The sequence below is a fragment of the Oryctolagus cuniculus genome, chromosome 21, assembly GCF_051225735.1.
Source record: "Oryctolagus cuniculus isolate XC-2025 breed Fujian yellow rabbit chromosome 21, ASM5122573v1, whole genome shotgun sequence".
Classification (NCBI taxonomy): Eukaryota; Metazoa; Chordata; class Mammalia; order Lagomorpha; family Leporidae; genus Oryctolagus; species Oryctolagus cuniculus.
The window spans coordinates 3356426-3382275 of NC_142887.1; the positions used below are offsets into that span (position 1 = coordinate 3356426).

General features: G+C 42.8%; 1 long non-coding RNA gene and 1 pseudogene across 3 annotated transcripts in view; both read left to right on the top strand.

Moving 5' to 3' along the window:
* LOC149119792 (uncharacterized) overlaps positions 1-25850 on the top strand; it is a 97920-nt gene that overhangs the window by 61626 nt on the left and 10444 nt on the right. The window contains exon 3 of one of the 2 annotated variants that reach the window (XR_016227443.1): positions 17614-17815. The exons of the other annotated variant lie outside the window; for it this stretch is intronic. This is a non-coding gene — a long non-coding RNA (uncharacterized LOC149119792). Of the gene's footprint in view, positions 1-17613; positions 17816-25850 lie in introns of those variants that run through there. 2 annotated transcript variants of the gene reach the window in all.
* Positions 7534-9702, top strand: LOC127489667 (general transcription factor IIH subunit 1 pseudogene; annotated as a pseudogene). Its single transcript, XR_016227004.1, has one exon. The product of XR_016227004.1 is annotated as a general transcription factor IIH subunit 1 pseudogene (transcript).

Below are 25850 nucleotides of genomic sequence, written 5' to 3' on the forward strand. Positions count from 1 at the left end.
TGGATCTGCTCAGCTCCAGCCATTGTGGCCATCTGGGGAGTGAACCAACAGATGGAAGACCTCGCTTTCACTCTCACTCTCTCTGTCTCTGCCTCTCTGTAACTCTGCTTTTCAAATAAATAAAAATAAAAATTTAAAATGAAATTACAGAAAATTAGACTTAATCATTTGATTACATTTTCATGATACTTTAAAGTATTCTTGTATATATGCATATAGAAATCTCAGAAGATAATGTAGGAAATAGTTAAGAGTAGTTTGTTCTGGGAAATATGACTAGTATAGAATGAAGGGAGTCATGCTTTCATTTTATACTCTTCTGCAGTCTTTAATAGCTAATATGTGTGTTGTTATGAAGATGTACTTTTAAAGGTAGAGAGAGGGAGTGAGGGAGAGACAGAGCTTTCATCTACTGTTTTCTTCCAGAAATGGCTTCAATATCTAGGGTGGGCTAGGATAAAGCCAGAGACCAGGAATCCCATGTGGGTCTGCCACATAGGTGATAGGGATCAATATGGTGGAACGAGAAAGTGAGAAGGTCATGCCAAGATGGCCACTGGCAACAGAAACTGCCTGGCAACAGGCCATGATTGGATGGCTTCGGAAACCACATGACAACAGAGCCTGACTGACAACAGGCTGTGATTGGATGGTTTCAGAAACTGCCTGGCAACAGAGCCTGGCTGGCAACAGGCTGTGATAGGATGGCTTTGGAAACTGCCTGGCAACAGGCTGTGATTGGTTAGGGCATAGACCGCCCCTTGACTGGATTGGCTGCCTTACTATATAAGCAGCTGTAGCAACTGCTTGCCTCAGGCCTGCTTTCACCGACTCCCGAGGTCTGTGTGGTGACTCTGCACCTCTTTCCCCCACCACCCTCTTCCTCTCAGAAATGAATCCACAGCAACAACAGGGATCTAGGCACTTGGGTCACTGTCTGTCCTTCCAGGTGCATTACCAGGAAACTGGATTATCAGGGAGCTGGAACAGAAGAGCAGGCAGGACTCATATCAGGCTTTCTGTTATGGGATACTGGTATTCTTTTTTTTTTTAACTTTTATTTAATGAATATAAATTTCCAAAGTACGATTTATGGATTACAATGGCTTCCCCCACATACCGTCCCTCCCACCCGCAACCCTCCCCTCTCCCACTCCCTCTCCCCTTCCATTCACATCAAGATTCATTTTCGATTCTCTTTATCTACAGAAGATCAGCTTAGTATACATTAAGTAAGGATTTCAACAGTTTGCTCCCACACAGAAACATAAAGTGAAAAATAATAGATGATTTTTTTAAATGATGATGAAATCAGATCAGACCTATTGTCATGTTTAATCCCAGTGAGAGTCAAGTTGGGAGTTGATAATTTCTTTTTTTTTTTTTTTTTTTTTTTTTACAGAGGATCAGTTTAGTATACATTAAGTAAAGATTTCAACAGTTTGCACCCCCATGGAAACACAAAGTGAAATATATTGTTTGAGTACTCATTATAGCATTAAATCTCAATACACAGCACATTAAGGAGAGATCCTGCATGAGGAGTAAGTGCACAGTGACTCCTGTTGTTGACTTTACCAATTGACACTCCTGTCTATGGCATCAGTAGTCTCCCTAAGCTCCAGTCATGAGTTTCCAAGTCTATGGAAGCCCTCTGAGTTCTCCGATTCTTATCTTGTTTAGACAAGGTCATAGTCAAAGTGGAGGTTCTCTCCTCCCTTCAGAGAAAGGTACCTCCTTCTTTGAAGACCTGTTCTTTCAAATAGCATATGTTCTCCCTGATCAGTGAAAACTGACTGAACACCAAAAAGGAAACCTCCTGAAGTGAAATGGACACTATGGGAAACAGTGACTTGATCAGCATAGCCCTGACTGTTAATGAACAACTTAATACATTATCCCTCTTAGTAGTTTTTTTTGTCTGTTCTACTTAATATGACTGGTTTAATTCTGTAATTAATACACAGTTATTCTTAAGTGTTAAAAATTAACTGAAATGTGATCCCTGTTAAACATAAGAGTGGGAATAAGATACAGAAGAGATGTATAATTTGGGACATGCTCAAGCTGACTTGCCCCAAATGGTAGAGTTAAAAACATAACAGGGGATTCCAATTCAATCCCATCAAGGTGGCATGTACCAATGCCATCTCACTATTCCAAGTGATCAATTTCAGTTCACAATTGATCATAATGAAAGGACTAAGAGTCAAAGGGAGCACATAAACAAGTCTAGTACCTGCTAACACTAACTGATGGAATAAATAAAGGGGAGAGTGATCCAACATGGGAAGTGAGATACTCAGCAGACTCATAGAATGGCAGATGTCCTAAATAGCACTCTGGCCTCAGAATCAGCCCTAAAGGCATTTGGATCTGGCTGAAAAGCCCATGAGAGTATTTCAGGCATGGAAAGCCAAGACTCTCTGGCAAAAGGTCTCTGCGAGTGAGATCCCAGTGGGATACTGGTATTCTAAGCAACAGCTCAACCTACAGAATCACAATGCCACCCCATGTATTATTTTTATAATTAAAATGTCTAGATTTTGATTTTAAAATGATAATTTGTGGCTACTAAGACAGAAAAAGTATATTATGCAATAACTGAGGAATTGAAAATGAAAAAGACTTTAGTTAATGATATGTCCATATCAGGGCCAGTGTTGTGGCACTATGGGTTAAGCCACCTCTACATGCAAGCAATCCCACCTGCATGTTGGTTGCAGTCTCAGCTGCTCCACTTCCAATCCAGCTCCCTGCTCATGATGTGGAAAAACTAAGGTAGATAGATAGTTCATGAGCTGAAAGCCATACCTCCTCCACCCCCAGGTAATCCTATCACCCACATGTCAAGCAGACTATGTAACCACTGCCCTTTTGGAAGCTCATAAGAAGCTTGGTGAAGGGGAATGCATGCTTGCTCTCTCTCCCCTCGTGCATACAGAAGAGCCTGGTATGGAAGTCTGTCTTTCCCCTTCCTGCCACACTCTGCTTTAATAAAGACTATTTATTCCTATGTATTCTCACTATCAATAAGCCTCATCATGCTGCATGTTGTATTTGTGCCTGAACTTAGAATTCTTCTTTAAGTAAAAGGCAAGAGCATGAAATTGAAGTTTGAGCCTAAGCTAACCCACAACACTAATGCACCTGGGAAAGCAGCCCAAGTGCTTGTGTCTCTGCCATCCGTGTGGGAACTCAGATGGAGTTCCAGGCTCTTGGCTTTGGCTTATGATGGGACAAGAACATAAGCGTCAGTCATTTTAGGTTCTTGTTACTCCTGCCTTCTTTCAAGAGACCAGTTCAGTCTCACATCCTATATTGTTTCCACCTCACCCCATACATTCTTCTGCAGGTTTGGAAGCCCTTGAAAAACTTGGAAAACCTATATGGAGAAGCTCATCTCCACCTACTATTTCCCACCTCTACCCTAACCCACCTAAGATATAATAAGGCCCAGGTTGCTGGTGTCTGGGACTTCAGCCACATGTTTGGTCTTTGTGCACACTGGCAGCTGGTCAACTTCTGCAAGTTCGTTTTCTTTGAATAAATTCAGTCTGGCTGTGAGTTCGTATCATCTCCTTATGTGTGGTGTGCCATGTGAGGGGGAGGGAGGGAATGGCAACTGGCCTCAATCAGCCACTCCCATATCTTTTGGTAAGAGCTGTGCATGTTAACTTTTCTCCAGACTTTCTTCTCCTTTCTGAACTCTTTTCCCTTTTTACTGTCTCTGCCCCCCCACCTTCTCTTTCCCACCATGTCCTTTTCCCTTCTGACTCAGATGGCCCTGAGAGATGCTCTCCAGATCACTTTCTCATCTGCTTGCACTTTCTCATTTCTCAATGCATTCACAGAGCTTTTGCCAGATCTCATCACTGCAGGCCACAGCGAACCTAATTCTCAACCCACTGGCTTGGTAAGAAAGGTCTCTGCCACCTCAAGCATATTGGGACGATGCTCATGAGGCTTCTTCCTCCCTTTAGGGCCTGGGTATTTGGTTGGGCCAGTTCATGCCCCTCTTAGGGCCTGGCATGTTTAGTCAGTTTCCTGCTCTTGGGGGAAATGCTTATCTGTAACAGCTTAAAACAGACACCGGTCCGAGCTTGGAGATTCTCGTGGTCTCCTCTTAGAGAACTCAGAACTCAGGTTCTCATTTGGGGTGACTCTTTCTTGTGAAAGGACCTTCTTCCCTCAGGCCATATTTTGCTTAATTCATGGGTTCTAAATCTCAATTCCCCTCTAGCCTGCCTCTTTTTTTTTTTTCCAAGATTTTATTTATTGGCCAGTGCCATGGCTCACTTGGCTAATCCTCTGCCTACAGTGCTGGCACCCCGGGTTTCTAGTCCCTGATGGGGCATCCATTCGGTCCCAGTTGCTCCTCTTCCAGTCCAGCTCTCTGCTGTGGCCCGGGAAGGCAGTGGAGGATGGCCCAAGAGCTTGGGCCCTGCAACTGCATAGGAGTCCAGGAGGAAGCACCTGGCTCCTGGCTTCAGATCAGCACAGTGCACCAGCTGTAGTGGCCATTTAGGGGGGTGAACCAACGGAAGGAAGACCTTTCTCTGTGTCTCTCTCTCTCACTGTCTAACTCTGCCTCTCAAAAAAGAAAAAAAAGGTTTTACTTATTTTATTTGAGAGTATTGGGCATTGCCTAAAATCTCCATCCCAATATGGTGCCTAGTGGATGTTTGAGGGGTGTGTCTGTGGCTGCTGCCATTAAGCTACATATGATCATCAGACCACTGGCAGGGATAGGTCTGCTTTAGTTCCAGACACATGGACAGTGCATGATCTCTATACTTTGCTTAAGGTGCCCCTGTGTGTGGTCCACCCATGCCTGCATGACCTTTTCACTGATTGGCTCCCCTACTGTGCATGTCTTTTGTAAGCTTTATAAGCCTGCACACTTCCTCAATAAAGTGGTTCCTGCTTCGACAGAACTCATGGGTGCTTGTGGTGTGTTCACCTGTTGACTTTACCCTTCCCGTTCGCCTTTTTGGGGAGGGCTTGTGCTGCCCCTGCTGGTCAGGGGCTAGCATCGGGCTTGAGACCCCAACATGAGAGTTATAATTACAGACAGAGAGAGGGAGAGACAGAGAAAGGTCTTCCTTCCATTGGTTCACTCCCCAAATGGCCGCAATGGCCGGAGCTCTGCTGATCAGAAGCCAGAAGCCAGGAACCTCTTCCTGGTCTCCCACATGGATTCAGGGACCCAAGGACTTGGGCCATCTTCTGCTCCTTTCCCAGGCCATAGCAGACAGCTGGATTGGAAGTGGAGCAGCCAGGACACGAACCAGTACCCACATGGGATGCTGGCACTGCAGGTGGAGGCTTTATTCCCTATGCCACAGCAGTGGCCCATAAAGACTTCTTTAGCTACTTCCTATCCTTCTATGAGTCCTAAAATCCTAAAACCTAACATAATGCAGCCACATCTCGCACTGCTACTCTATATCACATCTAGATTCTCTCTCACATGAAGACAAACATCTCTGTTCCAGCCATCTCCAGTAGTATATTTGGCAGTGCTGGCAAAGAAATCTCAAGAACTGTGGCAAGTCCTGAGCAACTTCACTTGAAAGAATGCCCCATGCCTAGCCTTCTTCTATCTTTTCCCCTGCCTTGTCTAGCGGCAGCCAAAATCTCTTCGCTAATATTTCATGGAGACAAAGTCTTGCCTGTTATTTTAACCTGGCCACCTTGGAATTTCTCATGACCTCCACCAAGTGGGCCACCAAGTCCTTTGTAAAGTCCTGGTAGGATTTCAGGAATTCCACACCCATGAAGCCCTCTATCCAGCAATGTTCCACACAAGGGGTGGAAAGGAAATAAAGGGCCCCTCCCATGGAAACATTACCCTGGGAGATAGCTCTCCTAACCTATGTGGAATAATGCTCGAACCAACTGGCTCACTGGGTTCATTACTATTTCCAGGCATAACTCTCTCTCCACAGTAGCACTTCATTCTGTCACCTATTACATTGTCCTCATTGGGAATCTCTTCAACAAGAAGGTGCCCATCTGCTCTGATGAATGTCCTCCTTCATGAAATTGAATGTGATGTTGAACAATCACTAGTGAGTAACTCGTCTGTGGCACCCTGGCCACTGGGCACAGTCAACCTTGGGGTCGTGGAGCTGCCTGAAGATGTAGTTGTTTCAGACAGTTCCAAGTAGCTGATGGTTGACCAGACATTATTAGCCCAAGGTGTTTTCTGGATGAAAAACTAGGCTCAAATTCAGTTTAAAATCCAAAAAGATGTCTTTGTTAAATAATGATCTCATGCATGAAATTTTGGTTCAGTTGTAAAATTCAACTGGATATTGGGTTTGAAGGAATTTCTGTCTTGAATCTAGGAAGAATATTTAAAGAATTATTTATTTGAAAGAGTTACAGAGGTACAGCCAGAGAGAGAGATTGCCCATTCCACTGGTTTACTCCCCAAATGACCGCAATGGCCAGAGCTGATCTGATCTGATCCCAAGCCAGGAACCAGGAGCTTTTTACAGATCTCCATGGGTGCAGAGGCCCAAGGACATGGGCCATCTTCCACTGCTTTCCCAGGCCATAACAGAGAGCTAGATCAGAAGTGGAGCAGCCGGGACTTGAACCATCACCCATATGGGATGCTGGTGCCACAGTCTGGGACTTTAACCCACTGCACCACAGTGCTGGCCCCTATTTTGTAATCTCTGATTTACAGTCTATAAAATAATTTAAATTTGTTAACAAATATATTTTTACAAATGTTCATATATGAAAAATTATTCAAGACCGCTTGAGATGAAGGTTGAAATTTACTATATTCTTTTATTTAGAAAATCTCTTAATTTGGAGATTTTTTTAAAGGATCAATTCAAAATGTAACTCAAGGAAATCAGCAGAACTATTTGGTGATAGTCTTAATTGCTAATTCTGAAATAGATTAAAAGCATCTCCTTTTAATAGTTTTTTGTTTAATTGGTGACTCTGTCAGTTTTCTACCAACTCCAGTAAGCTCTCTTTTCTTCTCTATTTCTCTGTTAAAATTGCTTCAAATTATGAGATGATTCTGTGTGCTAACTCATTTAAGGTTTTACTTATCCATTTTAGAGAAAGACCAAAGAGATCAATTGTTTAAAAACACCTGAGTCTTTATTAATAAGAGTTGTGGTTTGATTATATGCTCATTTTAAAGCATTTGAGGGATCACTTTTGAACAATGATCAAGTCTGGCCTATATTACATTAAGATGTTAAGGGATCCCCGCCCCCTCGAGCCGCCGTCGCAATGACGCTCCCTACGGCCTGCAGTCGGCGAGCCGCCGCGGGTTGAAGACAGGGCGCTGGACCGCACCGGAGGAGCTCTAGACCAAATGGGTGGCCCGCCAGGATGCCAGTATCCTTAAGTGCTCAAGACCGGAGAGAGGAAACAAAACAGTCGGGAACCGGTGGGGGAGGGAGGGAATTAGCGGAAGGTGTCATGGCGGCCGCGCTCTGTGGTCACGTGTCCCGAAAGCCCGCCTTCGAACTTCTGGTCACGTGCCCTCAGAACCCTCGCAGCCAGCGAAGGAGGCGAGACCCCCCAGTAACAGAGGCGGTGGCGTCGGCTGCGGCCACTGGGTTTCCGCCTCTTCCCAGCAGCAGCTCTAAGAAGCGCAGTGGAACTCGACCTGACCCAACACAGCTACTTACTCCCTGCTCAGGGTTGTGGCTTCCACCTGCACCGTCTAACCATCATGGCAACTTCCTCTGAAGAAGTATTGCTGATTGTAAAGAAGGTGCGACAGAAGAAACAGGATGGAGCTCTGTACCTCATGGCAGAAAGAATTGCTTGGGCACCTGAAGGCAAAGATAGGTTTACAATCAGCCATATGTATGCTGACATTAAATGCCAGAAAATCAGTCCAGAAGGAAAAGCTAAAATTCAGCTTCAGCTGGTCCTGCATGCAGGGGACACAACAAACTTCCATTTTTCCAATGAAAGCACAGCAGTGAAAGCGTGATGCAGTAAAGGACCTTCTTCAGCAGCTGCTGCCCAAATTTAAGAGGAAAGCAAATAAAGAACTGGAAGAGAAAAACAGAATGCTGCAAGAAGATCCTGTTTTGTTTCAGCTCTATAAAGACCTGGTTGTGAGTCAAGTGATCAGTGCTGAGGAATTCTGGGCCAATCGCTTAAATGTGAACACAACAGATAGTTCTTCCACATCCAACCATAAGCAGGACGTTGGCATTTCTGCAGCATTTCTGGCTGATGTCCGGCCCCAAACAGATGGCTGTAATGGTTTGAGATACAGTTTAACTTCTGATATCATTGAGTCCATTTTTAGGACTTACCCAGCAGTAAAAATGAAATATGCAGAAAATGTTCCTCACAACATGACAGAAAAGGAATTCTGGACGCGGTTTTTCCAGTCCCATTATTTTCATAGGGACAGGCTGAATACAGGGTCAAAGGATCTCTTTGCAGAATGTGCCAAAATAGATGAAAAAGGATTAAAAACAATGGTTTCATTAGGAGTAAAGAACCCACTACTGGATTTGACAGCTTTAGAGGATAAGCCATTAGATGAGGGCTATGGCATTTCCTCTGTGCCGTCTACTTCCAATTCTAAGTCCATAAAGGAGAATAGTAATGCTGCCATCATCAAGAGGTTCAACCATCACAGTGCCATGGTTCTGGCAGCAGGTCTCAGGAAACAAGAAGCAGAAAATGGTGAGCCCAGCAGCATTGATGGAAATTCCGGAGATGCCGACTGCTTTCAGCTAGCAGTCAAAAGGGCAAAGTTACAAGAATCCATTGAATATGAAGAATTGGGAAAAAATAATTCTGTAAAAACAATTGCACTAAACCTTAAGAAGTCCGATAGGTATTATCATGGTCCGACTCCAATCACTCCAGTCACTACAGTATGCAACAAGTCAGGACATTATTAATTCTTTTCAAAGTATTAGGCAAGAAATGGAAGCTTATACACCTAGGTTAACTCAGGTTCTCTCAAGTGCTGCTGCCAGTTGTACCATTACAGCATTGTCACCCGGAGGAGCACTTATGCAAGGAGGGACACAGCAAGCCATAAACCAGATGGTGCCAAATGATATTCAGTCTGAATTGAAACACTTGTATGTGGCTGTTGGAGAACTTCTGTGGCATTTCTGGTCCTGTTTTCCTGTTAATACACCATTCCTAGAAGAAAAGGTAATAAAAATGAAAAGTAATTTGGAACGATTCCAGGTTACAAAGCTCTGCCCATTCCAAGAAAAAATTCGGAGACAGTATTTAAGCACAAATTTGGTGAGCCACATAGAAGAGATGCTGCAGACAGCCTACAACAAGCTCCACATGTGGCAGTCTCGGCGTCTAATGAAGAAAACGTGAGGAGTCCATGGCTGTCACATGTGATGTGAGATCGAAGAGAAATGTGACCTGCAGTGACTCTGGAAACCTGGCCTAGTAGACATGCAGATGACCACACAGAGTGACAAGAAACATCTGCACTCTGCCGACTCCCAGAGCTGATGCTATTGTACTTGCACATGGGGAGCTGACAAGAAGAAAGGGACTGATTCAACTAAATGCTGGGGAGGTAAATTAAGGCAGAACCAAAATGAGCTAGGTTGCTAATATATATATATGTATGTATGTATGTGTACATATATATGTGTACATATATATATTTTAAAAGACTGTTTACTGCAGTTACTCAGGAACTTCTTTTGATTCACATTAAACTACTTTCAGAAATTTAAAAATACTTTTTTAAAGGGTGCATTGATAAAATCTGAGGTTTTTTTTGAAAAAAAAAGATGTTAAGGGGATCCTATTTCTACCAGACATTTTAAGCCTTCTTGGCATCTTTGCAGGCATTCAAAAATAAAGTTCCAAATTCTTTGGACTTTGATATTTCCAGTTGGGCCCTGGAAATGTCAAAGGATATTTCTTTCATCTTGTAGAGACATCAACTAATTAGGCTAATTGGGTTATATTAAAGGTAGTGTCAAGATGTGAAATGGTACTAAATGTTATGATGATGTAAAATGCTATCAATACAAATGTCCAAATGCTACAAAAGTCCTATCATCTTGTTGTGTTGCTATCAGTCATGATGGTTATCTTCATGAAAAGGTCCTAGAGGCCTAAAAGAGATAAATGTTTTATAAAATCTTGCAGATGCTTTCGAAAATACTGTCTGGAGTAGGCAATCACCTCTTCTTTTTATTTAATGAGTTTATAAATTTAACCATTTACAATTTTACCTATTTAAAGTCTTTCATCATTCACATTTTGTACTAAAAATCAGATTTACTGCTCATGGAAATTGAAACATTGTGGGCTCTATGTTTAAAATGTGTCCTCTTCAAGGTTCTGAAAGACTTTTTGTACAGCAAACATTTGAAACCTTCCTTTTCAAACCAAACTAAGGGAGAGAGGGTCTTAATAATTACTTCAAAATGCATGACAATTTAGATAAGATGGTCTTAATGTTTGATCTTACCTAGAGGGACATACCTTTCCTTATGGGCATAATCTTATCTTTCTTTTTTTATTTTTATTTATTCTAAAGGTTTATTTTTATTTTATTTATCTGAAAGAATTACAAAGAGAGAGAGAAGTCTCCCATCTTCTGGTTCACTCTGCAAACGGCCACATGAGCAGAACTATTCCAAAGTCAGGAGCCAGGAGCTTCTTCCTAGTTCTCCCGCATGGATCCAGGGGCCCAAGGAATTGTGCCATCCTCTGCTGCTTTCCCAGGTGCATTAGTAGGGAGCTGGATCAAAAGTGAAGCATCTGGGACTTGAACTGGCATCCGTATGGTGAGCCAGCACTGCATGCTGGGGCTTTAACCTGCTGTGCCACAGTACCAGCCCTGAAAAACACTGTGATAACATGCCTGTGACTATAGATTTGTAGCTCTGGCCACCAAGGATTAGGGATGGGATTGAGCACCCCCTTGGCTGACCTTCCCAAAGGCTGCCTCTGTAGTCCACTTTAACAGAGACTAGGAGGAAGAGGAGTTATTTAGGCAGCCAATGTACAGGAGCAATGTAAGGATAGATGGCAGGCCAATTAATGGCTGCCTTACATAGGAGTCTTCCACCAAGGAGACCCAACAAAGCCGGTCTACCTCAAATGGCACCGATTGGCAATATGAGCAATCTGGGCATTGGGCAAGCAGCAGTCATGCTAGAAGATGGCTCCTGAAGGGGCCTGACAACTCTACCAAGAGCGACACTACTGGAAATGGAACTGCCCTGGAGGTTGAAGGACTCCTGGGTCAGAGCTGCAGACCCTGTTGGCCCTCCCTAAACTGAAAAAGCCCTTCACTCTTCCCAACTTCCAAAGTAACCAGCATGGTTGAAGGGATGACCTAGGGTCAGTAACATTGCAGGCAGAGTTCTAAATTTCTTTTAGAGATGTCACCTATTAAAACTAATCTATTCAGGCCAGCTCTCCTCCCAGGCCAGCTAGGAAATGAGGGGCCCCAGGCCCAGAAGCAGGCCAGACTAACTACCCCACAGCTCCTTGACTGCACATACACACTAAACAAAACAGGAGCACTCAGGCGTACATCTGTCTTCACATTAACTGGCAGGACTCTTTTGCTCTCCTATATCCCTCTTTGTTCTCCTCATTTTGGCCATCTTTCCCACCATGGGCAATGTTTCTAATTTCTCCTTTTATCCTCATAGTCATAATGCTTCCATTATTACCATGTACAATTAACATGTTTCAAAAGTCTTTACAGGAGCATATGACTACTAAATCCCCAGCAATTATGCAGGAAAAACCCAAGACTGCTCTTCAATCAATCCAATCCAGAGTACAGATACTCACTCCATGTCAATGGTTCATATCAGCAAGAAGTAGCCAGAAAGAAACTGGCACCCCATGTCCTTATCTATACTCAGAGTTGGGACTGATGGAACAAGGACATAAGCCTCAGTCATTTCAGGTTCTTGTTACCCCTTCTGTTTTCTTTCTTTCCTTTTCTGTCTTCCTTCCTTCCTTCCTTCCTTCCTTCCTTCCTTCCTTCCTTCCTTCCTTCCTTGTCTCTTTCAAGATTTAATTTGAGTTACACAGAGAGAGAAAGAGAGGCAGAGAGAGAAAGAGGTCTTCCATTTGCTGCTTCACTCCTCAAATGTCTGCAATGGCCAGAGCTGAGCTGATCTGAAGCCAGGAGCCAGGATTTTCCTCTGGGTTTCCCCATGGGTACAGGGGCCCAAGGACCTGGGCCATCTTCTACTGCTTTCCCAGGCCATAGCAGAGAACTGGATCAGAAGTGGAGCAGCCAAGTCTCAAACCAGTGCCCATATGGGGTGCTGGCACTGCAGGCGGTGGCTTTACTCGCTATGCCACAGTGCCAGCCCCTATATTTTATAAGAAGGTATTTCAAAAGGTTCATGGACAATACACATCATCATTTCATTTTATAACCATGAAATTTTGAGTGCTTTTATATAAAGCATTGCTAAAGAACTAAAAATCATTAGGATGATAGAATGTATGTAAATTCCACAGAAGAGAAAAATCTACCCAACCTGGACCTCCGTATCTGTTCAAGCTGATGTACTAAGACTTTTAAATGGGTATAATGATTGAAAATGTTAGATTCCCAAAACAAATGTACCTATTTTTAGTCTTTTTGATTGTAAGTAAGATATGCAACTTATTTTTTTATTATTTTTAAAATAAAATTGAGGCCCAGCACTGTGAAAATAGTGGGTAAAGCCAGCGACTATGGTGCTGGCATCCCATATGGCCACCAATTCAAGTCTCAGATGGTCGAAGTATTTGGGGTCCTGCACCTATGTGGGCAGCCCAGAAGGAGCTCCTGGCTTCTGGATTTGGATCAGCGCAGCCCTGGCCATTGTGGCTATTTGGGATGTGAACCAACAAATGGAACCAACATCTCTCTCTTTCTCTCTCTATCTCTCTCTCCCTCTCTTTCTCTATATTTCTCTATATCTCTATCTCTATAGCTATCTCTATAATTCTTTCAAATAAATTTTAAAAATCTCTATCAAAATGGGTTTAAATATTTTCAGCTATTTCCTACAATACAGAACAATAAAGGACCTTTGAAGAAACATTAAAGAATTCATTTTAACATTGGATAAAATCACCTATTTTATAAAAGACTTATTTGTGTATTTGAAAGTCAAAGTTACGGAGAAGAGAGAAAGATCTTCCATCATCTGGTTCATTCCCCAAATGGCTACAAAGACAGGGGTTGGGTTAGGTCAAAGCCAGGAACTTCGTCCATGCCTGCCACATGGTGAAGGAGCCCAAGCACTTGGCCAATTCTCTAATGTTTCCTCAGGCCATCATCAAGGAGCTGTAGCAGAAGTGTAGCAGTCAGAACTTGAACTGGCACCCATATAGGATTTCATTCTCACAAATGGTGGCTTAAATGCTAGTCCCTCCTTATATTCTTTATAAAATTACTTTTAAAAGTCTCCTTCTAAATAAACAAAAGATATCTCTATTATTTACCAAGGTTATTGTGCCATTTATTAATTGTCTCTATTTACAAGTCAAGCTAACACCAGGATTTGTTAGAAGACCCAAATGGGGGCAGTGCTATGGTGCAGTGGGTTAAAGCCCTAGCCTGCAGCACCAGCATCCTTTATGGGCACCAGTTCAAGTCTTGCCTGCTCCTTTTCTGATCCAGCTCTCTGCTATGGCCTGGGAAAGCAGTGGAAGATGGCCCAGGTCCTTGGGCCCCTAACCTACATGGGACACCTGGAAGAAGCTCCTGGCTCCTGGCTTGGATCAGTTCAGCTCTGGCCATTGCAGTCATTGGGGAGAGAACCAGTGGAATGGAAGACATCTTCTCTCTCTCTCTCTCTCTCTCTTGCTCTCGCTCTTGCTTTCACTTTGGCTCTGGCTCTGGCTCTCTCTGTAACTCTGTCTTTCAAGTAAATAAAACATATCTTTAAAAAAAGAAACTTAAATGAGTCCTACCCCTTGGGCATAAACTCAGCTAAATCTACAGTGTCTGTCATCTGTCCATAGTAAAACTCAAGTCTGGTACATATCTCTCTTCAGCTAGACATTACTGTGTCCTTCCTTTAAGAATCAAGAGCAGGGGCCAGCATTTGGTGCAGATTAAGCAGCTGCTCACAATGCTGGCATCCCAGATGAACTCAGGTTCCAGTCCCAGTTCTGATCCAGTTCACTACTAATGTGTGTAGGAAAGCAGCAGAACATTACTGAAATACTTTGGCACTTCCCACTTTTATGGAAGAACCGTTGGAGTTCCTTGCTCCTGGTTTTTGCATGGCGCAGTCCCAGCAATGGAGTCATTTGGGAGTGAACCAGCAGGTGGAAGGTCTCTCTCTCTCTCATAAATAAATATTTTAATAGAGTCCAGAACAGACTATAAATGTGCTACTACTCTACATTTGTCACTATGATGTGCTGAATAAAAAATAATTAATGTGTATTATCATGTACTTATTTGGATGATTGATTACTGGTATTTAGTATTTAGTTTTAAAGAAAAAATTTCAAGTGACAGTATTCATCAATAGGAAAAAGTTGAAACAAAGCACTCTCTATTTTTTTTTCCTACAGGCAGAGTGGATAGTGAGAGAGAGACAGAGAGAGAAAGGTCTTCCTTTTCCATTGGTTCAAACCCCAATGGCCGCTGCACCTGCAATCGGGACAGAATCTGGCACTCCACCCAGGACTACAACCTGGTGTGCCAGCGCCATAGGTGGAGGATTAGCCTATTGAGCCACAGCACCGGCCAAAGCACTTTCTTAATCTCACAAAGTCATGTGGCTAGGGGAAGGCATATCTGATTTTTTCTAATCAGCCTTCCTAAAATTTACAAATCTTTTTCTGGCAACAGTGAATTTGGCTCATCATAGAAAGTTCTTTGAAGGCTCTTATTAAACTTCTTCCTCTTTGAAAAAGTCAATTTTACTGCATGCTACTGCAAGAGGTAAATTTTTGATTTATAGGAAATTTGAAAACCAATTATGCTTAGTCTCTAATTTCTGATTTACTTATAGAACAGAAATTACACAGATAAATGTTACTTTGTCTAATTTTTAAAAATATTTATTTATTTATTTGACAAGCAGTCATAGATAGACAAGGGGAAAGACCAAGAGAGAGGTCTTCCATTTGCTAGTTCACTCCCCAAATGGACACAATGGCCAGAGCTGGACCAACTCAAAGCCAGGAACCATGAGCTTCTTCACACATGGGTACGGGGGTCCAAGCACTTGGGCCACCATCCACTGCTTTCCCAGGTCATTAGCACAAAGCTGGATTGGAAGTGGAGCAGCTGAGACATGAACCAGCACCTGTATGGGATACCAGTGCCACAGGCAGAGGCTTAATGATTATGGCACAGCACCAGCCCCCGCTTTATCTAAATTTATGGTAAACCCATGAGTTGCACCACAATGCTATTTTCTTTTCCTTCCTTCCTTCCTTCCTTCCTTCCTTCCTTCCTTCCTTCCTTCCTTCCTTCCTTTCTTTCTTTCTTCCTTCCTTTCTTTCTCCCTTCCTTCCTTTCTTTCTTTCTCTCTTCCTTCCTTTCTCCCTTCCTTCCTTCCTTTCTTTCTTCCTTCGTTCCTTATTTTTCTGTGTCATGAAGCTTGCACATTGCATCCAAGAACATGGACCAGGGATAGAGGCTTATGATTACTCTGTGCAAGAACTCTCCTCTTAGGGGTCAAAGCATCTGACAAGGAAGCTCTCCTAGATTAAGTCCTCAAGCGCCTCTCTCAATAACAAGCCAGAGAAGGTGTGCTAACTGGAGAGCATCTTTGGTTTAATTAACTCTGGGAGGCCTGAGTGTTGCTGGGGTCCTCACTGGGCTATAATAATGGGCCATGAATCATTTGAATGTGACTATTCACCACTAGAGGGCTCTGTAGGGTCAATTACATTTTCCAAATCATTGACACCTGATTCCCCACTGTTGTCTCCAGCTGCTCTGCTGGGGAAGAAAATCTGCTTCACTTGCAGGATACTTAAGTCCAGCACTGGAAGAAGGATAATTGAAAGAGCCCACAACTGAGATAAAGGCATAAAGAACTTGCTTCCATGTGAGAATGACTAAGAATACTGTCTTTGTTGGGTTGGGTAAAAGTCATCATGAAGAGGATCAGGGACCTCTGCATCTCCAAGTGTATTTCTACCTCCCAGCTGTGAACCCAGAATAGGGTATCCATTGATTAAACAATGATTCCATACTTCCATGTGGTGCTTCTCTGCTTAACATTGCCTGCTGAATTCTTGTTCCCATATATTTTTACCCAGCATGATCAATTATCTCACTTCTGCCTGACAATACTCAACAATTTACACACTGTGCTCTACATTTGCACACACTGCCAGCACTTTCACTTGATGTACATTATAAACCTGATAAATTGCTCTAATGATTTTTATTATTCCATCATTGTAAAAAATCCCAGTATCATGTTCTTTAATAAGTTTGGCATAATACTGAAAGTTGGATGTTTGCCATTGAAGACACTGTATTTTGGCTCACTGGTATTACCTAGATTAGGAGTAGTGATATCCTCTGGTTATACCTTCAATTTGAACTAAATTCTAAAACATAAATAAAATTGCTGATAATGGAGATGAAGTTAAAGAGGTAGAAGACAAAATTGGGCACTCTGATGGTGTGAGTGAGCTGTTTATGGTGATTTGTTTCTTATATAAAACCTGCTGCTGTGGGTTTGCCAAGTTATGTACCACTCAATAACCTTCTTCATGTATCTTTAAGAATTCTGTCCCAAATCTTGTCCCTTAATTTCACTTTCACAGTTACAGAAAATGAAATTTTGAACAAAGCTGCTGATTATGGATTTCAATTATTTGCAGAAAGTCTGTCTTGCTAATGCATGAGTCAGTGATGCTAAAAGATTCCTCTTATCTCTCCCAGCAAGAATCTTTCATTGCCCACACTGCTGCTTGTGCTGTAGAAACTTAGAGCACTGAAGGTGTATCCAAAATGGAGGCTGTCATGATGAAATTATTGTAATATGCATTTTAAATAATCACCATATTTTTGTGTTGCTATTGACTAACTCACAGTATCATGTTATCCTTTGTTCAGCTGAGCTATACTGCAATCTTCTTTATGGACATGATCATCACTTTTTATCCAGAGATTAGCATTCCTTACATATCTCATCTGAGTTAGGCCACTCTCAAGGAATGAGGTTGTGTTGGTAAATAATTTAGTTATACTGTGTGTCCTGTGGAATGTAAAATTTAAAAGAGATAATTTATCATAACCACCTCAAAGGTCCTTTGGTACATCTTTCTGAATCACTTAGAGATAAGAACTCCTTTGAAAGAAGAAATGAAGTAGCTGACACATGGAGCCACTGCCTGTAATGCCAGCATCTCATGTGAGCACTGGTTTGAGTCCCAGCTGCTCCATTATGAGCCATCTCCCTGTTACTGCATCTATTTGGGAAATGAACCAGCAGATGAAGATCTCTGTCTCCACTGCAACCTTCTCTCTCTGTATCTCTGCCTTTCAAACAAATACTGTAAATCTTATTTTAAAAGAGTTTAGGGTCCAGCACTGTGGTGTAGTGGGCTAAGCCTCTGCCTGTGGTGCCAGTTTGAGTTCCAGCTGTTCTTCTTCCAATCCAGCTCTCTGCTTTGGCCTGGAAAAGCAGTCAAAGATGGCCCAAATGCTTGGGCTCCTGCACCCATGTGGGAGAGAAGAGTGAAGCTCCAGGCTTCTGGCCCCTGGCTTCAGATCAACCCAACTCAGTCTGTTGTGTCTACTGAGAAGTAAACCAGTGGATAGAAGATTTTTCTTTCTGTCTCTCCCTTTGTCTGTAACTACCTCTCAAATAAAACAATAAATTTTTTTTTAATTAAAAACAGAGTTTAGCCTCACCTTTGGAACTTCTAGTAATTTTGATGGGTTGAGAGGAAATTTGTAAAGTCTATGATACAACTGAGAGCCTTCCGAGTCCTAGCATGTAAGAAGAGAATAGCGAGCAGACAGCTGGTAGACAAGACCTAACAGGGTACAACCCATACATAGCATTGTCTTTCTGAAGACCACAGTAAGTCCTATGGTCCCTGTTCAAAGGTCATGGGAAACCATCCACACAGTTGAAAGAGGAGTGTGACTTGATGAGATTTTGGTTTGTAAAATGACCTTAGTATTAAAGAACATCTCCAGAGCAAACATAGAAGAGTACTGCTGGATGGTAAATCTTCATTAATAGTAACAAGACTTGATGAAAGAAATGGCACCTTTAAGGGAAATGTAATTCAGGGAAGGAAGATAAGAATTAGTGAATCTTTTCTCCTAAGATGGTACTTACACCAACTGTAGATAGTGGGGCCCTAATTTGCTTTGTTGAAGAGGATTCCTCTAGGATCTGGAATAACTTGAGCATCAGAACACATAATTTCAGACTATAATACCTTTAACAAGGTAAGAATCTATGAACTCATAATGATATAGTACATAATGACACACTAACTAGCACAGAAGAGTGAGCCCTTAGCTTTCATGCTAGATCAAAATATAAATGGAGAAACAATATTGTGAATTAAAACACCAGCATTTCATATAGTATTGATGATTAAAAATACTATTAGGGCCGGCGCCGCGGCTCACTAGGCTAATCCTCCGCCTAGCGGCGCCGGCACACCGGGTTCTAGTCCCGGTCGGGGCGCCGGATTCTGTCCTGGCTGCCCCTCTTCCAGGCCAGCCCTCTGCTGTGGCCAGGGAGTGCAGTGGAGGATGGCCCAGGTGCTTGGGCCCTGCACCCCATGGGAGACCAGGAAAAGCACCTGGCTCCTGGCTCCTGCCATCGGATCAGCGCGGTGCGCCGGCCGCAGTGCGCCGGCCGCGGCGGCCATTGGAGGGTGAACCAACGGCAAAAGGAAGACCTTTCTCTCTGTCTCTCTCTCACTGTCCACTCCGCCTGTCAAAAAAAGAAAAAATAAAAAAAAATAAAAAAAAATAAAAATAAAAAAAATACTATTAAAGGTAGTGGATGAAAATTTGATAGGAAGTAGGATACTGGCATAATATTGGAATAATTTTTAATAAAAGTCCACACATTCCAAAAAGGAATAAAAATGTGCATATAGCACAGCATATATGAATGCTGTGGTGCAGCAAGTTTTGCCACTGCCTGCCACAGCAGCATTCCACATCAGAGTGCTGTGGTGCTGCCTCAAGTCTCAGCTTCTCTGCTTTTGATCAAGCACAATGTGAATGCACCTGGGAAGGCTTCAGAACATGGCCCAAGTCCTTGGGCCCTGCCACCCATGTGGAAGACCGGGAAATAGTCATTCATCCTAGCTTCAGCTTGACAAAGAACTTAACATTGCAACTCTTTGGAAATGAACCAGCAGAGACAGAGAGAGAGAGAGAGAGAGAGAGAGAGAGAGAGAGAGAGAGAGATCCAGCTCTCTGCTATGGCCTGGGAAAGCAGTAGAAGATGGCCCAAGTGCTTGGACCTCTGCACCTGCATGGGAGACCCAGAAGAAGCTCTTGGCTCCTGGCTGTGGATTGATGCAGCTCTGGCTGTTGCAGCCAATTGGGGAGTTAACCAGTAGATGGGAGACCTGTCTCTCTCTCACTGCCTCTCTTTCTCTCAAATAAATAAATAAATAAATCCTTTTAAAAGATATAGATGTAGACATAGATATAGGTAGCGATCACTCATTGTAATTCTGCATTCAAAATGGATAAATAAATACTTAAAAGGTTGCATGTGAATCAATCTGGCAGAAATTCACTAAGTACCAAGTTGATAGCATCCATCATAGCACAGATGGGAGACTGAGCAGAGCCCAGCATCGACCCATGGTGCTTCTGAAGAGAATACAGGGCCCACATTTTCTCAGAAAGGAACACTGGAGGGACCCAGCTTGAGTCATCTCTGCTCTTGATATCTATTAAGAGTTTTCATATTAGAATTTCATATTAGAATTCCAGAAAAATAACATTGAATCACAATGGGAGAAACGATATTTTAACATGGTTGGAAAAAGATGTGATAGTTCTGTGGATTGGGTTGTGTTGGATTAATGTTGGTTTCTTAAATTGGGGTTCATATGCTATTTATCAGGGGACCACCCTATAGTTAGCAGAAACATCTTGGGTCAGGGGCAAAAGTGCTGAAAGGATACTAACTGGGCATTCTCAATGAATGGGACTCACTCATGGTATTTCTGTAAGTTTGAAATAATTTCAAAATTAACTACTCTTAAAATGACCAAATTGTAAGATGACAATATCCACATCCTGTTAGTAAAACAGGGACATAATCAAATACTATAAAGGCTAAACCTTACCCAATTCCCATTAGGCCAACGTTATAAAACTGGACCCCCTCTAAGCATCTACATGCCTGTATGGAGACTGCAGAAATAATACAATAATATTCACAATGTGTTTCCTTTTCTGAATACATTTGTGATAGTTTTGAAACAGCTTGATCTTTTTATTTTAAAGCTTTTGAGAACTCTCTTGATCTTTAGAAATAATTATTTTATTTTTGTACTGAAAAGAAAATATGTGGATATGTCTCAAATCTGTTGGTTCACTCCCCAACTTTATGCCACAACTGGGGCAGGACCAAGCCCAAACCAGCAACCTGAAACACAATCTGGGTCTCTACAAGGGTGGCACGGACTCAACTCCTTTAACCCTCATCACTGTCTCTCAGAATGCACACCAACATGAAGCTGGAATCAGAAGCAGAGCTGGGACTTTACCCAGGCTCTCTGACATGGGATGCAGGCATCCCAAGCAGTGATCACACCATTATGTCAAATGGCCACTCCTTCATTTTTAAATTAATTTTTTTATTTGAAAGAGACTGAGAAAGACAAGCAGCAGAAATCACTCATCTGTTGGCTTACTGCACAATGCCCACCACATCAGGACTGAATTAGATGAAAGACAGGAGCCAGGAGCTTCATCCAGGTCTTCCATATGGTTGACAGAAATGGTTGGGCCATTATTCACTGCCTTCTCCACAGACTAGCAAAAATCTAGAATGGAAGAGGAGTTGCCAGGACTCAAAGCTGCACTCCAGTATGAGATGCCAATGTCAGAAGAGCAGCTTGACCTATTGAATCACATGCTAGTGCCTGCATCAATTCAAACCAGTGCACTCACCCTACCCTGTATATATTCAAAGAATGCAAAGCTGGACATCCTCTCCCTTTCCTTATTATTATATTAGTTCCTCAGCAGAACCATTGTTCAGTTTAAACTGAGAGAACAGAGCAGCTCTGATTAGTACAGTGATATGCTTTTTGGGTTTTGGACACTTTTTTAAGATTTATTTATTTATTTATTTATTTGAAAGTCAGAGTTACACAGAGAGAGGAGAGATGAGAGAAAAAGAGTTCTTCCATCCACTGGTTGACTCCTCAAATGGCTGCAATGGCCAGCGCTGTACCAATCTGAAGCCAGGATCCAGGAGCTTCTTCTGGGTCTCCCACACAGGTGCAGGGGCCCAAGGACTTGGACCATCTTCTTACTGCCATAGCAGGCCATAGTAGAGAGCTGATTTCTATGCCACAGGTCCAGACCCTGGACACTTTTTTGAAGGTTGAGTAACTGATTTTGGCAATGACAGAAAGTTTCTTTTACAATGACTTTGATGGGGCTGGTGCTGTAGCATAACAGTTAAAGCTGCTGCCTGGCGTGCCAGCATCCCATAAGGGTGCTGGTTTAAGTGTCAGCTGCCCCACTTCCAATCCAGCTCTCTGCTATGGCCTGGGGAAGCAGTAGAGGATGGCCCAAGTCCTTGGGCCCCTGCACCCACTTGGGAGACTCACAAGAAGCTCCTGGCTCCTGGATTTGGATCAGCACAGTTGCAGCCATTGTAGCCATCTAGGGAGTGAACCAGCCAATGGAAGCCCTCTCCCCCTCTCTCTCTGCCACTGCCTCTCTAACTCTGCCTTTCAAGTAAATAACTAAATCTTTTTAAAAAAGTGAAAGAAAAAGAAATAATAAAATGACCTTGCTTCCCACAGCTAAAGTATTTTATGTTATCAGGATGTTTAAGGGCAGCAGCCAGTAAATTAGTTTTGTAAGTCTCAGTCTGTACTGTTTGAAGAAATTTATTCATTTCTGCCATCGTAGTTTCAGGTTTTGGAGACAACAGCTTTTAAAACATTTTTTAATCCTGATTTGCATTTTCATAAGCCATTTGTTTTAGTAATATTTTGCCACTTCCTGATTATCTACCTGATGTCCAATAGCTTTTTCTAGCCTATCCACAAAGGACATATTGCCCTCAGTCAGCCCCTGATGGACTGTAGAAAATGAAGTGGACAGGTCTTTAACATCAAGAATCTTTTTCCATACTTTTAATGAATGTTAGAAATTTTTACATAAGCCTTCGTCCAAGGATAAGCAACTTGTCGACCAAGATCTGAATACACTCCCTCTCTCAGCAACTGCTCAAAAGTGGTAGGGACATTGCTATTTAGATAATCTATGGCTTGTACAGAAGCCCAGTCTCTATTCCTGAGCCCAAACAGTATACTGGGCTGGAGTAACCAAGATTTTAATTAAAGTTTTCCAGTTCCATGGCACCATCTCACACCCTTCTCCAATTCCCTCCAGTATGCCCACTGTACCAGAACTCTGTATCTTGTACTCCATTAAGCCCTTTTTTAGCCCTCTGTAAACATTATAAGGAAGATGTTCATGCCAGGGAGCTGCATTTTCGGGTCAAGCTACAGGACAAACAGTTAACACTGGTGATTCCCCTTGCTCCTTGGCTTGCGGAAGCATACTTAGTACCGCTGACACACCTGAAGGGGACTCAGATATCACCACCACAACAGCAGGTGCTGAGAGTGCAGAGGTCTCTGTGAGGCAGTGGGGACAAGCCCATTGACCGACCTTCCTGGCCGGGGACAGAGGCCAAGGGAATTGTAACCTTACTAATGGCATTCCAGCAGAGATATCACACGTGCAAAAACAGAATAGGAGCTCAAGGCTCCTGATGTTATTTTTGACCAACTTTCTCTCAATCAGTTACTGTTTTTTTAGATTTATTTATTTATTTCAAAGTTAGAGTAACACAGAGAGAGGAGAGGTGAGAAAGAGAAAAAGGTCTTCCATCCACTGGTTGACTCCTCAAATGGCTGCAATGGCCAGTGCTGTACCAATCTGAAGCCAGGAGCTAGGAACTTCTTCCTTGTCTCCCACATGGGTCCAGGGGCCCAAGGACTTGGGCCATCTTCTTACTGCCATAGCAGGCCATAGCAGAGAGCTGGATCAGAAGTGGAGCAACCAGGACTTCAACCAGTGCCCACCACTGCAGGTGGTGGGTTTTACCCATTAGACCACAGTGCTGACCCAACAGTTATTTTTAAAGTGCCTTCATCAGGGTTCCAAGGATAGCAACTATTAATTTTTTACAGCAAGCATCCAATTACTTTTTGGTAGAGTGTCCCTCTTCGGGCCAGCACCGTGGCTCACTTGGCTAATCCTCTGCCTGCAGCAGTGGCATCGAATATGAGCACCAGGAGCTAGTCCCGGTTGCTCCTCTTCCAGTCCAGCTTTCTGCTGTGGCCAGGGAAGGCAGTGGAGGATGGCCCAAGTGCTTGGGCCCCTGCACCCACATGGGAGACTAGGAGGAAGCACCTGGCTCTTGGCTATGGATCGGTGCAGTGCCAGCCGTAGTGGCCATCTGGGGAGTGAACCAATGGATGGAAGACATTTCTCTCTCTCTCACTGTCTATAACTCTACCTGTGAAATTAAAAAAAAAAGTGTCCCTCTTTCTAAAGGAGATAAAGCAGCCCAACTTTATGTTTCCATTACACCAGGTATGGAATTCCCCATCTTTATGACTCACCAGGATCTTGAAGAGATGAGTGTGCAAGTGAAAGGAGAGACAGGAGAGACAGGACATGGAAACAGTTCCTCTGCAAAGTGCTGCCAAACTAACCCGGGGTGTTTTCTTTATTGATAATGATTACAACAGCGTATTGTACAGCTCATGCATGTGCTCATCTAACTCCAAGGTTTCTCTGGAACATGTTTAGCAAGACATATTAGATAAACAAGTCTAGGGCAGCTGCTGCATGTCTTTGGGAAGCCAACATTCCCACAAGGCTCAGTGCTCTTCTTCTTAGTGGACCATAAACTATACTTAGTCCCTGCAGCTACACGCTGTGTACTAGGAAGAAAATGTCTTTGCTTTGGCAGAAATCTTATTCTCCATAGTCATATTTGACCATCTTTACAAACCTTCCTATGAGCAACCAGGTTGACCAGATCTGAGTCCACTCTGTGTGTGAATGACCATGACTTTGCTTTATATCTAAATACTGTTCTTCTATTTTGGATTATATATGTGTTTTTTTTTTTAACTTTTATTTAATGAATATAAATTTCCAAAGTACAGCTTATGGATTACAATGGCTTCCCCCCCATAATGTCCCTCCCACCCGCAACCCTCCCCTTTCCCACTCCCTCTCCCTTTCCATTCACATCAAGATTCATTTTTGATTCTCTTTATATACATAAGATCAGTTTAGCATACATTAAGTAAAGATTTCAACAGTTTGCTCCCACACAGAAACATAAAGTGAAAAATACTGTTTGAGTACTAGTTATAGCATTAAATCTCAATGTACAGCACACTAAGGACAAAGATCCTACATGAGGAGTAAGTGCACAGTGACTCCTGTTGTTGACTTAACAAATTGACACTCTTGTTTATGGTGTCAGTAATCACCCTAGGCTCTTGTCATGAGCTGCCAAGGCTATGGAAGCCCCCTGAGTTCACCGACTCTGATCATATTTAGACAAGGCCATGGTCAAAGTGGAAGTTCTCTCCTCCCTTCAGAGAAAGGTACCTCCTTCTTTGATGACCCATTCTTTTTTTTTTTTTTATTTTTTTTTTTTATTTTTTTTTTTTTTTATTTTTGACAGGCAGAGTGGACAGTGAGAGAGAGAGACAGAGAGAGAAAGGTCTTCCTTTGCCGTTGGTTCACCCTCCAATGGCCGCCGCTGCAGCCGGCGCACCGCACTGATCCGATGGCAGGAGCCAGGATCCAGGTGCTTTTCCTGGTCTCCCATGGGGTGCAGGGCCCAAGCACCTGGGCCATCCTCCACTGCACTCCCTGGCCATAGCAGAGAGCTGGCCTGGAAGAGGGGCAACCGGGACAGAATCCGGCGCCCCAACCGGGACTAGAACCCGGTGTGCCGGCGCCGCAAGGTGGAGGATTAGCCTATTGAGCCACGGCGCCGGCTCGATGACCCATTCTTTCCACTGGGATTTCACTCATGGAAATCTTTCATTTAAGTTTTTTTTTTTTTTTTTTTCCCAGAGTGTCTTGGCTTTCCATGCCTGAAATACTCTCATATATATGTGTTTTGTAACTGTGCTTTGATTCATAGTAACTCAACTTTTTATGGAATTGATTATCATTGAATGGAAATGAAAATATAAATAAAATATTGAAAGAGAAAAAATGAATTTATCCAAATATTACAATGTATCCCAGAAAATTTTTTAAGTATAAAATGGTGACCACAAATGAATAACTCCCTCTTGCTCTTCTATCCAACCCTCTCATTTATCTCTCACTCAATGCTGCTCAACCTCTCCCAGTACCTCTAGTACTGATTGAGCTCACTGCAGGAATGTCTGTCTCCCCACTGCACTGTGAACTTCTGCCTTCACTCAGCTCTATCTCCTGTGTTCACCACTCACGTAAATTCACTTTGATCACTCCAATGGTTAATGAGGGAATTATTTCCTTAGCAACTCCATGATATAGAAGAGAAAAATCAAGTCTTTCATGTTGCTTCTCTCTAGGAAAATCTTTCATGGAGAAAGAAATGTTAATGTAAATGTTGGAAAGACATTATTTT